The sequence below is a fragment of the Melanaphis sacchari genome, unplaced genomic scaffold (genome assembly GCF_002803265.2).
Source record: "Melanaphis sacchari strain LSU unplaced genomic scaffold, SCAv2.0 Contig21_pilon_pilon, whole genome shotgun sequence".
Classification (NCBI taxonomy): domain Eukaryota; kingdom Metazoa; phylum Arthropoda; class Insecta; order Hemiptera; family Aphididae; genus Melanaphis; species Melanaphis sacchari.
Window position 1 is genome coordinate 1,650,656 of NW_020271096.1, and position 14,293 is coordinate 1,664,948.

Sequence of the window (14,293 nt, forward strand, 5' to 3'; positions counted from 1 at the left end):
ATTTCGACGTCAAAGGTAAATAATATTTATTGTATATTATGAACAACGAATAGATGACCAATTGTAAAACCATTTAAGTTTTCGGATATCATGTTAAACCTTATGTGCTTTCGTTTTAATTCTAAAATCCTCAACATTGCATGCTTAATGTTGTTAATTAAAGTTTTCTCGAAACCGACAAAATTACTACAATAAAAACAGATTTTTAAAAAAATCCAAAGAAATCATTAGAATAATATGTTATATTATGACGTGTAAACGTAACGCTTAGGAAAATTATTTTGAAAACTTTTCGTTTTTCATACTATATTTTCCATTTTTATTTTCATAAAAATTAATTTTCAATAAAAAAAATAATTCATAATAGTAATATTATTAACTATATACAAATACATAGCTATTTATAAACAACACATTTGTACCAATGATGAATCAAAAACACATTTACGTACATTAAATTTGGATTTTACTTTACTGTGAACAGGGTATTAGTTCATTTGATATATACTAATGTAATAGTTTTGTGATTCCTATCTTTATTCGATACATGATGCTACCATAATAATATATTCAATATGATCGCACCATACTTCTAGAGTTTCTAAATTGTAAAGATATAATCTATATTTGTAAATTATGCATATTATGACTTTATTTTGTATGCAGATATTAATAAAAAAAAAAAATACCAAATAAAATATTATAGTTAGGTAGTTAAAATATTGACTTTTCACATTCAAAATAACCGATCTTTTTTTACTATAAATGTTTATTGTAATCCGTTGATGAGCTAAGCAATTCATACAAAAGTATAAATAAAATATTCCTACCATGATTTATTAGTGTCACTAGAAGGTTCGCTGAACGACTCGAAAATGTAAGATGGTTGTAGACCATCGATTACAGTGATTGGAACTATAATATAGAAGCGACACATCTAGAATTGAAAGTTGTATTTTAAAAAAGTGCAGAATATTGTATGAACGGAGACACAAATACAAGGTACAGTTTTTTTTGTCAATCATAAACGTTAATAGGTCACGCAGAAATTGTAATTTCCTTTTAACTTACGATGTGCATCACAATAGATTGTCGTTCTGATAATATGCGTATTGTATTAGTGTATTGTGATGATTCCTAATACATAATACATTATTATTTAATCTTTTTTTAGAAGATATATTTCGACAATAATATTACATTTTTGAATTTATATTGGTTATTGTGTAATGACTGTAGTAATATTTTTATTTTTTTTTTTTTTTAACTCTATATACTGAGATTATATTATGAAATTTCAAATTGCTATACACCGGAATACGATCAATGGTCTATTTAATCATTTAAATATTTAATTTGTGTGCAATCTGTTAGTTTACCATAAATAATTTTCAAATTATAATACATTTTAAGATAGTTCATTAAAAAATCGATCGATTTGAATTTGCAGCCAAATATTACGTATGTTTATATTAGGTACTATTTACTGTCCATTAATAACAAAATATTTAAGTTATCTTACTAAACACGAATGTTAATTTATTGTTCTATATTACGTAAACAATAATAAACATTTTATAGTCCATACTGTAATATGGATGTATAGATGTGAGCGTGTATGTGTTAGTTAATTATAGTTATAAAATATCGTAAAGTCTGCAAGAGATTTTTCAATAGGAAAAAATAATTATTTATAAAAACGGTTTACACCCAAATGGTTTAAGATATTATTACAGGCCATTTCACCACTAATGATGATAGTTCATTTATTTTGTAGTCGACTGAAAAAAAAAAAAATAAGTAAAATCATTATGCTTTTTTTTTTTTATTTGCTTATTTGATAACATTTATAATATCATATTCATCTTAAAATTTATGAATGGCCTTTTCAAAGATATTTAATGAATTTGAATTTGTGTGCCAGAAAACCTTTCGATATGGACGCAAAGGCCAAACAAATAATGTTTACGAATTCTTCGTCGACACATCCACCGCGTCGGATTAATATTGATATACAACGCATTACACCGACCTGCGGGTAAAACGAATCACTCTGTATACACAACAGGAAAATCGAAACACCTTCCGTCAAGGAATCTCATAACCTTAACGATTTAAGATCACGTATAATTCTATGCGGTTATAGCACGGATGATACAATCTTAGCAACCGCACCTAACACCGTTTTTCGCGCATAATATTCTCTTCTGCGGGAGACAGTACATCGTGCACCGACATGCAATCAATCCTCTTCTCATTCTCTCTATCTCTCTCTTTCTTTCTCTCTCTCTCTTGCACACACGTTTACACGCCATATAAATGTTTTATAAACCAGGTATATTTTATAAGCCTGCAACGAGTTGCGACGTTTACCTACGTGATTAAATATCAATTTTACCCTCTGCCAATCAATTCTGTTGAATACAATCGAAAAGGTTTTATTTTGCATTATAACGTTAAGTTTGATTTCTTGGTAAATTAATAAATCATAACCCCTTAGCCGTGTATAGGTGGATTGAATTCACTGCACGAATAAATGATACGAGGATTTACACACATATATATATATAGAAAAGAAAAATTATGACGTGTTGATAACAAAACGATATATTTCGTATTGAATGCAACTCAAAATATTATACATCAAAATAGAAATTTTAATTGCATAAAGTTTATGTATCGTAAAATTCTAAATCGTTTTGATGAAAATTAAATTAATGTGTATTTTATCATTGATATTTAAGAAGATATTATTTACACTATAATTTCCTCATTCGTTATTCGAAAATAAATTATCTATTTTTACTATTTACTTTTTAGGGATATTATAGGTAAATCAACAGTTATAGTATTAAAATTAAAATTTCATTATTTTTTTTAATTGTTTAAATAATTCAATGTTCTGTAATTTTATTCCGTTGATGTAATATATATAATTTATTTAATTTATTTAATTTATTTAATAGTTTACCTAACTGTTAACACGTATAATTGTATAAATGTATAAATAATAATAACAATAAACATAGACAATTATAAGCCATAGTATATGTAAAAATAAACATAATATAGCATAAAACTAAAATAAATTCCTTATTCTTCTTTGACAATACGTATTCGAATAATTAATGTGAATAAAAAAAAAAAAAAAATGAATCAAACTACAGATTATCAAGGCGTTCAATTATGGAAATTTGATAATATGATTATTTAAGTACTTCTAATTTTAAAGTTAATTATGCTAATTTACATTTTACAACTTTATCTAAGGCATTATTAATTAAAATAATTTCATCATATAATAATGAAATACATCACAGTGGATACAAAAAAAAAAAAAAAAACTATATTTGGATATCAAAAAGGCTTAAGCTGATATTATTAAAAGTTATACACAGTTACATATTCAATTATAACTCCTGTTGAATGAAAAAAATCCAACGAATTGAATATAAGAAATTAATTTTATTTGCATAAATATAAGCTTTTTTAAACCTTTATACGCAAATAAAATTAATAAGATAAAATTTTAAAATTATTTTCGAAAAATGACATCTAAATCATTTTTTGACATCGAAGCTAAAGACACGATAAGTTAGTACAAAATAAAATTATAAAAATTTTTATAAAAATTGAAATACCTATTACTTATAAGCAAATATTATTAGTTTTTTAAGTCAGAATTCGATGAATTTTTACAAATTCAATATTTTTCAATTTATTTATCAAGTTACTAAAATTTCAAAATTTAAAACTCTAAAATAGATATATAAACATGAATTTCTATTCACTAAAATATTTATAATCGTTGTCCTATAAACACAATAAAAATAAAAATAAAATCTTATTTTTATCCATTTTATTTTTTAACATAGATATGTTTTTGGAATGGTTACAAGTTTTTTTATTTTTTGACCATAACCGATGTCACATAAAGCAATATATTGAAATACATTACTATAACAACTCAATATCCATCATTCTTAGAAGCGATCTAAACATCGATTTGAAATCTACTAGTAACCAAGAATTCATATGGTTTAAACCGAAAATAAATGTGTGATTTCCCAATTTTCCTTTCAGAAGAAATAACTTAATGCTATTTTTATTTATTCTTATTAAAAACTATAATATAAATAATTATTTACTTACATTTCTAAAGTTAAACTGTTTTATTTGATAATTTTTGATATTCATTAAATCAATAGTATAATTTACTTTTAATGTACACTTTTTTCTGTTATTTTATAAGCTACTATTGAAGATATCGAGAATATTAATAGTATATTATAATTATATTAAGTTTAAAATGTAATTATTTTTTTTTTTTTTTACATTCATTGCTATAACTTACTTTTACACATTTATATTTCATTTGAGAATTCGTTAATAAATCTTCATTTTATTACATAAATTGATTTATTGATGTTTTTAGCAATAATTAAGAAGCTAGTTCGTTTAATAAATTAACGTAAACTTCAGTCTTATGAATGTAAATCGTTTTTCTAGATAAGCTATAGGTATAGGTATAGTAAAGAATCACCAGAATAAAAATTTGCCATGTCCATCATATTTTGTAAATAGGAGAATAAATCAACACGCAATACATAACAATACAAGGCCCGTTTAATAACAAGACTCGGTTCTAGGGGTTAATTTTTTTTTTTTTTTTATGCGCGTGCAATCGGTTAAATTTTTTTCCCGCGATAAATTGAGCACATTCACGAACATGGCACAGTTGTGCCTTCGTATTATAAAAGAACCTTTTTTTTTTACCTACCTCTATTTCTTTATTCTCACGTATTCTCATCCCCGACTTCTTTCCCTCACACTTTTTCTTTACCCTTCTCTCTCTTTCTCATACATACGCATTGTCTCTCAGTTGCACTCACTCATACCTATTGTCGATTCTTCTATATACCAACTACCAAATTTTTTTTATACATTTACACATACCCACGTTACTATAAATAAATACTTTTATATGTGGTTTCTGTTGTATTACAGTCATTGTGGTATAATATAATATTCATATATATGATATATATTGTAAAACAAATCTTAAGGAAGCTGATCCCATTACTCCAAATAGTAATTCAAGATTATAGTTTTTTTTTCTTTTAAAACCCTCGTGAACGCTTGACTAAGTTTTATGATAACTTGTTCCTTAAAATTTAGAAATAACCTTATTTTTGCTTCAAGTTTTAGATTCTTACCTACGCTATCAAAAAAGTGTATTTAATAATGATGAGATTATTTACATAGGTATTTGATTGGCTTATGGTTACTTTATACTATGAAAGTGCCACTCCAAAGTAGTATACTGCAAAACGTCCGGTAAAATTATGATAGAATTGCGAAAATCCAATATTTCTTTTAGATTTTTCATAAATTATTATGCAATTATCATGATATTTATTATTACCATGAAGATTTAGATAAAATATAACAATTCATTAAATTAAATTATAAAAATTTATAATTGATCATAATGCTCGTAAAAGCGCTTTGCTGATCACCTAAACACATAAATTGAGAATAATAATAATAATAATAACTATGCTATTAAAAATAATAACTAAAATATAATAAATTGCTTTTAACACAATTTATCCATGAACTTTTAATGTGCAATGAATTTAGATAGGTGACGACGGCAGGGCGATATTTTAACTAAACGAGTGTTTTCAACTTTTTAAATAAATTATTACTTGATAACATTATATATATATGATATAAACACAATAAATAGGAAGCTACTTGTACGATTTAATGATTACAGCAATAGTTTATAAAGATAACGGCAGTGTAATAATATCATGGTGTATATTCAATCATACCAAATAAACATTTAATTACAAAAAGACGATAAATATAAATTAGTGATAATACAATGCAAACATTGATAATGATAAAATTAATAGTTAAGGTTCAGAAATTACTAGGGAATCGTTATAATTTAATCAATTTTCATTTTTCAATTTAGTATATTATATTTTTGTATAAGTTCTATATATTTTCCTTATACTACCTATCATACGAAGTTAAATAAATAATGATAGTGTTAAAGTGTATAATTAATAGAATTTACACGTATACCTACTTAGATTTTAAAACAGCTTTTTTTAATATTTTTTTTTTACAAACGAATATAAATATATGGAATTTTAAAATTTTAATAGATATAAATTATATTTATAATAAAAATATCATATTGTTATTTTTTTTTATTTTTATTTTCAATACTAGTTCTAAGTTAAACCCGGTTTTATTAATTTTTACTTGGTATCGATTCGAATTTCCTTAAACAAATTTCATAATATGTTATATGTAACAGTTGATGTTTTATACAATTATAAGAAAATAATATTACAGCTCAAAAATATAAGAAATATTTACTATTCTTTTGACGAGTAAAATTGGTACAATTGGTAGTAATGGTACACATAAGTCTTTATTTCAATATTAATAATATATCTTTGCATTCAATGATATTTGAAATGTATGTTTAAAGCATAGATTTATTTGATCTATTTTCTAGTTAACAACGTACATCGCATTTACAACTATGGTAAAATTTATCGATTTTTCAATTAATGGCATAACACATTACCATTTTTGATATAATTAATGCACTAGTGCATTTCCATTAACTGTTAAGTACTTAATTTAGAGTAACATAATATGCATTTCGAATTTAATTGATAAATATTTCGAATTTCTAATAAATACTAAAATATGACAATAATTATTATAAATCACATTCTTTTTAATTATTGAGTTTTTCATACACTTTTTAAAAATAAAAAATTTAATATAAAGGTCAAAAAAAAAAAAAAAAAAAAAAAAAAAAAAAATGAGAAACTTTTACCCAACGTGAGTATATGGCTATTCAAATTACAATCCCATCTGTAATAGACAGGGGATGGTGCAAAAATGATTATAGCCATTAACAGAAGCATTATTGTTATGCTTTTTACAATATAATATGATGTACATGATGTAATATTTATTTATTTTTTGACTTTTATTTGTAATTAAACAATATACAAACACTGTGTATAATAATCTTAATTGATTATAAGAAGGATTTTACAGAAGATTTGATAGAAGTAACCCACTGACAACACTTCAAGATTGAAACTATTGACTCAAATAAGAGTCATAAAACTATATTTTTTAATCTTTGGGGTAGATTACAGACATTGATTTAGATAGGTTTATACTAAAATGTTTGGATAGTTGAAAAGTGAGATTTGGTAACGTAAATATGATTTAATAGTAGTTTTAGTTACTGTGTTGATTTTAAAATCTATGTACAATGTTTTATTAAATCCATAGAAGGAGGTTTTGGTTTTTAATGAAATATTTTGTTTTTGGTTATTGATATTTTATTTAATATGATTTTTTAGTAGAGTCTCATATTTAGTACTAAATAAGTTTCATAAGGAATTTGTTTAGTGTGGGTTTAACGTTTTTATTTTGCAATAAGGAAATATTCAAGGATATATAGTCGGGAGCTTAGCTTAGATTTTATATAATAAACATGATGGGTCCAATTCAACTTTTTGTAAAAATGCATTTCCATGTTTTTTATACTTAATGAAGTTGGATTTTAATATTATTGAATGTAATTTAGAGATAAATTTTGAGTTTGAGAATAAAAGTTATTTGTCTGGATTTATTTTAACTTAACAATTTTGACACTAAGTTTCCATTCAAGAAAAGTAAGACTGTAGTTTGTTATATTCGGTGAATGGATTTTCATTAACTGAAAGAATTGCTTTATTGCCAGCGCATTCAACGACAAAAGTGTTGGGAGAAGTAAGTTGATCTGCAATTTAGATGTTAAACAATATAGAGTCAGTTGTTGTCTCTTGAGGAACGCTTATTTGTAAAACGGAGATCGAAGTTAGTCTAAAGTGGGATTGGATAAGAAGTTGACCTTCGTCAAAGTAGAATTTAAAAAAAAAAAAAATAGTAAAAACGATGGAGTAAGATTGTTTTTGATCCATGTATTGTATTCTGCCAAATGCCTGCGCTACGTTAAGAAAAACTCCTCTATAGATTTGTTTTTTTTCTGTAGGCTGAGGTAACTGTGTTTGTTATACAGTTCATATGGTTAACTATGGAGTGGCAGTTGCGAAAGTCAAATTAAATGTTAGACAAAATCTTAGAGCTGCTTGTTATTGGACAATAAATTCAATGACGTTTGAAAACAAATTTCTTGAGTACTTTAAAAAAAAAAGAAAGTAGCATGCTTATTTTTTTTGTATAATGAGGGATGATTGGGAATTTTCCCAAATCTTGGTGTGACTATTATAGTTGAGAATTTCCAGTAAAGCTAAAAGTTATTAGCTGATTGAATAATAACATTAAGATTATCTAAATTATTATTATTATTTTTTTTTTTTTTTGGTGAAGAGTATTATAGCTTTTCTTGAGTGGCATACGGCTATTCCGTATGTTGTTTGATAAATCCAAGAATTTTTTTTTTCTAAATATAGAGATACAATGTTGCAATTAAGCTACAGATAATTCTTTTGAATATAGAGTCATTTGCAATGGGGATAATAAAAAAAAATTTCATTTCATTGCAGAATACTGAGTTAATAATCTTGTTATGACGTGGCTTAAGAACTTCAGTAAAGTGGGTTTTAAAAGTTCTGTTTTTCTTAGCCCACGTTATGCCGGGTTTTCATTTAACAGTTTTTTTTATGATTTTGTAGATTAAACCATCTTGGAATAATATTTTTAAATGTTTAAGTAGATTGTTAAGATGAATTTTATCCATGTAATATTAGATGTGTTTTCATCAGGCCTGTACTGACTCACTGCAAGGATACCCAGAGACTTTTCGGTGCACTCCGCGAAAATATAAACATTATTTCGGCCTCTCAAGAAAAATTGAAATTTAGAAATTAATATTTATTATATTGGATATTGTTAAAATTAAACTTGATATTTATTATAATTTAATAATTGGAACACAAATATTTATATTTTGAGAGTGAGAGCGAGAGAGAGGGGGGGAAGGGAAGTGTATCAAATTTCTAATTTATTTTGAAGAAAACTATTTTTATTGTATATACATCGTATCATATTTGACATTAATTTTTGTAATCATTCCCGCTGCCGCGTACATTAATGGACAGCTTCTAAAAATAAATAGCTTTAAGATAACGAAAGTGTTTCGTCAATTATCGTAGTCGTTAATAATTTAGTACCCCATTTTATTATATTATATTTTATCTTTTACAGTATATACAACTCGTTGACCACTGCACAGTTCACTCAAATTTTCAATATTTTCAACATTTGGCTTTTAGGTATGTAGTTTTTAATGTAAAAATATAGAATAGATTAATCAACAACAATATTTAGGATGATCGATAATATAATTTGTTATAATTTAAATAGTTAAGTATTTTAAACTTTTAAGTGATTAAATTGAAATGCACTTGACGAATATATGTAGAATTATTAAAAATATTTTATGAACGAAAAAATAAATTAACTTTTAAAAATCATTAGGGTACTATAAAAATTAAATTGTTTTTAAGACGCTATAGATTTATAGAAGTATAGAGTTAGTTTTTAAATAATAATCTTTTGAACTATAAATTACGTCCCTGTTTTATTTTTAGATATATAATTTATATTCAAAATAATGATTGAAAATACTCAAAATTATAAATGTTCTGTTTGTTTTTTTTTTTTTTGTTAGTGCCTACAATTATTATAAAAATATTATTTTTATCAACCTCTTATTTTTGTTTCCGTTCTCTCAAATTGTAGCCAATACGGGCCTGGTTGCCATAATGTTTTTGTGCTTCATTTTTAATTTGTCAAAGAATGTATATGAATAGGAAGGGTTAGGGAGAAACATGGAGTGATTTGTGATATTATGGATAATGCAGACTATGATAATATGTAGTTTTACTAACCGGCTTGTTCATATGTTGATATTTCAACAATATGAAAAACGTTTGGTTTCATAGAATTGTGTTAAGTATACACACGTATAGTTGGTACTTCATTCGATATTTTGGTATGCGTTTTGACGGAAAAAATATGAAAAGCAAAAATGATCAATGATAATGAAACGGCGATCACATATGTACACATGGTAACTGTTCGACAAAAAGTTATTTAATACTTAAACAATAAAAAATTTAAGCTCAAACAAAACTATTTTATTTTTATAAACAAAAAAAGTAGGTAGATCTATTATTACTGTTTAAAATTTTAATTAATTCTTCATCAGTGTGTTGGGGTATATTAAACCCCATTTTATACAATTTTTCATGATACTACTAGGGATTGAACTAGATCAAATTTTTACCTTCATGAAATCCTTTTTTATATATTACCCTATGATGCAAACAAGTTGTATAGTTAAAAGTAAAATTAATTTTCCTTGTAAAATGTTAATGAAAATTGTAATTTTTTTTTTATATGATATTATTTATATGTTAACAATTTGTTATTCAATTCAATTTTAATAAAAATGAATATTGATTTTATGTGATTTTAAATTTTTTTTTTTTTTTTTGGGGGGGGGGGGGGTAATAAAATCCGACACACTAAAGATGTAAAAAAAACGTCTACACACTAACGAAGGGTTAATACTATGTCTTATATCGTCTCTCCATATCGTTTCCTCTTTTTTGTTCATAACTTTAAAATTATTAGTAGATAATATCTTCACGTGAATATTGTGAATATTGTGTTACTTTCATAGTTTTGCTATCTGGTGTAATACTTTAAGTTTAAATCCTAATATAATTTAATGTAAAGTTATATCTTTTTATCAAATACAGGTGAAATATATGTACAACTACAGTCTAAACGGCTTACCTATTCAACTAATTAATTTTTTTGTTCAGATTCAAGTCTTGGAGATCTTTTACTTGCTATATTTCTCGGTTTTGGCCCCCATATGAGTTATCGTTGACGAATAATTTCTACGTGTTCTGGGTTTCATTTAACAAAAAATTACAAATTTCCATTCGCTTATAAAGCTTCAATTCTCGTGGTTCTTGAATATGTAGTTTGATTTCTTTATATTACCACTGAAACAATAAAATATTATTGAGTACTCGTACAAAACTATTTTGTCTTTTGTAAGTTACTACCTACTTTAAGATTTCTCACCCCATACACGTTTATAGTCCTATAAGCAACATACTTAAACTTAATATTCTAGATGAATGGTGTAAGAAATATAATAATAAATTTATCTTAGGAATTATTGGGAGTCAAATTGATGCCCCAAGATAAAGTATTTGGATACGTCATAGCACCACAATAAATATCGATATTTTTTATCTGTTGTGAACTTTTATTTTTCTATGAATGATTAAAATAATACGTAATTATGATTTATTTAAATCTCGTAGTTTTTATACTTTGGCATGCCTATAATATTTTCAATTGATATATTTTTTTAATATTTGTTAATTTATATATGTTTTTTTTTTATACTTATAATTAACTACCTACTTGAATATTTTTACCTAAAACTTATTAATTTACTTTATTTCATTTTTTAAACTTTATTTCGTTATCTCCTATAAATTATATCATGCATGTCATTTCATTAAATTATTTTTTAAAGGCGTACGGTGTTAATTATATTAAATAAGCAAAATAAATATATAAATAAAATTTGTTAAAATGTTTACTGGTTTACTATACATATATTAATAGAACTTTACAAACATTCTTTAAGTTTCTTAAAAGTATTAATCTGTGCCTGTTACTTGTATTATCAAAATACATGTACACTCATCACTGAGCTCGAAATGCTTGGAAAGTCCACCTCATGATTCTATTTTTATGAAAGCTGTGTTATAATAATATTATCTTATAACTCGTGGTGAATTTTATGCAAGTAAAATTCAATGTATCATCATGTAATATACACGTATAATAACATTATTTTCAAATAAAAAATACATTAGGTATACATTATATTTTTTGAAAACAAATATGAGTTACATACAAATATGTATGCTACTAAGATAAGTAAAATTTAAGAGGAATGTAAAAATCTGTTTTGTTTTGTTTTTATTTTATTTTACAGTTATATTATATTTATTAAATTTCAGAAAATCAAATTTTACCTATTCTCATATTAATAATTATAAAAAGTGTAAAAATTAAAAGAATACGTATCTAAACATTTTTATTCTTATGTTTTCGAATTGATTTTCAGTCAAAATGATTTTTATTATACATCCATTGATATATGCTAGTAAATTTAATAATATTTTAGCAATTAAATTTAGTTCAGCTTTAACGGGTCACGTTAACATGTATCCGATGCACAAGCCATATTAAATAAAGATTTTCTATAGACATAATATGATTGATGACTTTCATGGGAATTCAGCTTATAAACAGATTTAGAAGTGTTAACATCTTGTCTGAGATTCAATTAATCTAACATCTGTTCATAACTTTGAATTCTTAAAAATTGAATTTTAAAGAACAGTTAGAGATATTGTCCCAGTTTAATGTAAATGGATTTTGAAGGTTCATAGAAATACAAAACTGACAGCTTATTAATTTACTTTATTTTATTGACATAAATAAAGCAACGTTCCAACATCGGTTTTTAAATAAATAATATGCTGTAATATTTTGCTGAAATTCCTATCATTGTTTTATATATATATATATATATATATATATATATTTATTTTTGTTTTTACTTTATAAATAAATAAAATAACCGATGCGATATTAGATTTTAGAACCTCAGTATCTTTTTAAAATTCTTATAGTTTGTTAAGAAATGGTTTAATAATTATTTTAAATCGTTCCTAGGAAAAAAAAAAATGAAAATTACGGGTATTGAACAGACATAATATTATATAATTAAATGTTCCTATGTACCAAGTAAAACTCAATTGATTCACGTATGTTTATATTTCGTTAAATTAATTTCAGCGATCTATTTTATTGCTACTTAGAGAATATGATATTTTTTTTTGGAAAAAAAATCATTTTATGGGTGGTGAATACTACAAGATCGTATGATAAAATTATACAACTTTAAATTACTATGATGAAGATGTGATGTGAATATTAATTATTAATCAATTGTGTTAATTTTATATTTATATTATATTGTGATAATACAAATCAATAACATAGAAACAAATAACAAAAAAAAAAATAAAAAAAAAATAAATAAATAATAACTATAAGGTACCTATTTTTTTCTTTTCCAAATAGATACTATTAGACACTATTACCATAACACATTATTTTGGCTGAGTCGTGTCGGTATGTATTTTGTGAGACCGCGAAACTTCAGTTTAGCATTAGATGTTGTAACACGGCGATAGTCTTTTGCGGTCATAATACTCACATTTTACCATTGTCGTTCAAGTCGTGAACATAATAATAATAATAATAATGTGTTGTGGAGTCCTCCGAAAAGAGTTATAGACTTTGTTGGTAGCATGCGATTCCTATGGTTCGTTAAATATACTTGGTGAAAAATAACCTCGATCCCATGTCCGACGGATGTGATGGATCAATCACCCGCTGCAATCGGTATACTGTATGAGCTATGAATAGAGTGGAATGGTATTTGGCCGTCAAATTCTTATACCGCGTAACGCAACTGAATTTATGAGCAAATTTAAAGTGACTTTATTAGAATGCTTGAAAAATGTGTATAATAATATAAAATTTTCAACGAAATAACGGATAAGCAGTTAATAACTATATCTAGGTATCTGTAGTGATAGACAGTTGCTAACAGACATTAAGTTAATTTAGGTAAATGTGTATTGAACGGGAGTCGAATTTTACCGTCATCGTCCATACACATAGTATACGTACGGATATCAAATAAACTCATAGTCGGATTTAATTCTTACGAAAAGGTTTTTTATCGAGTTTGTATTTAAATTATTGCTATAAAGTATACAAAATAAATATTAGCTGGTTTCGAGGTAACCAATAAAATGATAAACCCCAAACGATTAATGAGCCTAAAACACGTTTTCGTCTCACGCGAAGTACGTCGACCTGTTTATAATGTAAGCATTTATATTTTATAATGTACGTAAAATAAATCACGATACACGTTATTAGGCCGCTCAACGTTCGTATGGTACGTTAAACTAACTACGTTTACCGAAAATAGAGGGAAAATGGATTATCGTTTGTACGAAACCTTTCTTTTTTTTTTTTTATTATCAATGTAAATATTTTAAGAACAGTTGATAATCGTATTCAAAATGATGTAATCTTCTGTTTGCATTTTTCGCAT

General features: G+C 25.1%; 1 long non-coding RNA gene across 1 annotated transcript in view; it reads left to right on the plus strand.

Moving 5' to 3' along the window:
- The window catches only part of LOC112594067, a 76,695-nt gene that overhangs the window by 24,171 nt on the left and 38,231 nt on the right, over positions 1 to 14,293 (plus strand). The window contains exon 2 of the long non-coding RNA XR_003114636.1: positions 9,262 to 9,329. This is a non-coding gene — a long non-coding RNA (uncharacterized LOC112594067). The remainder of the gene's footprint in view (positions 1 to 9,261; positions 9,330 to 14,293) is intronic.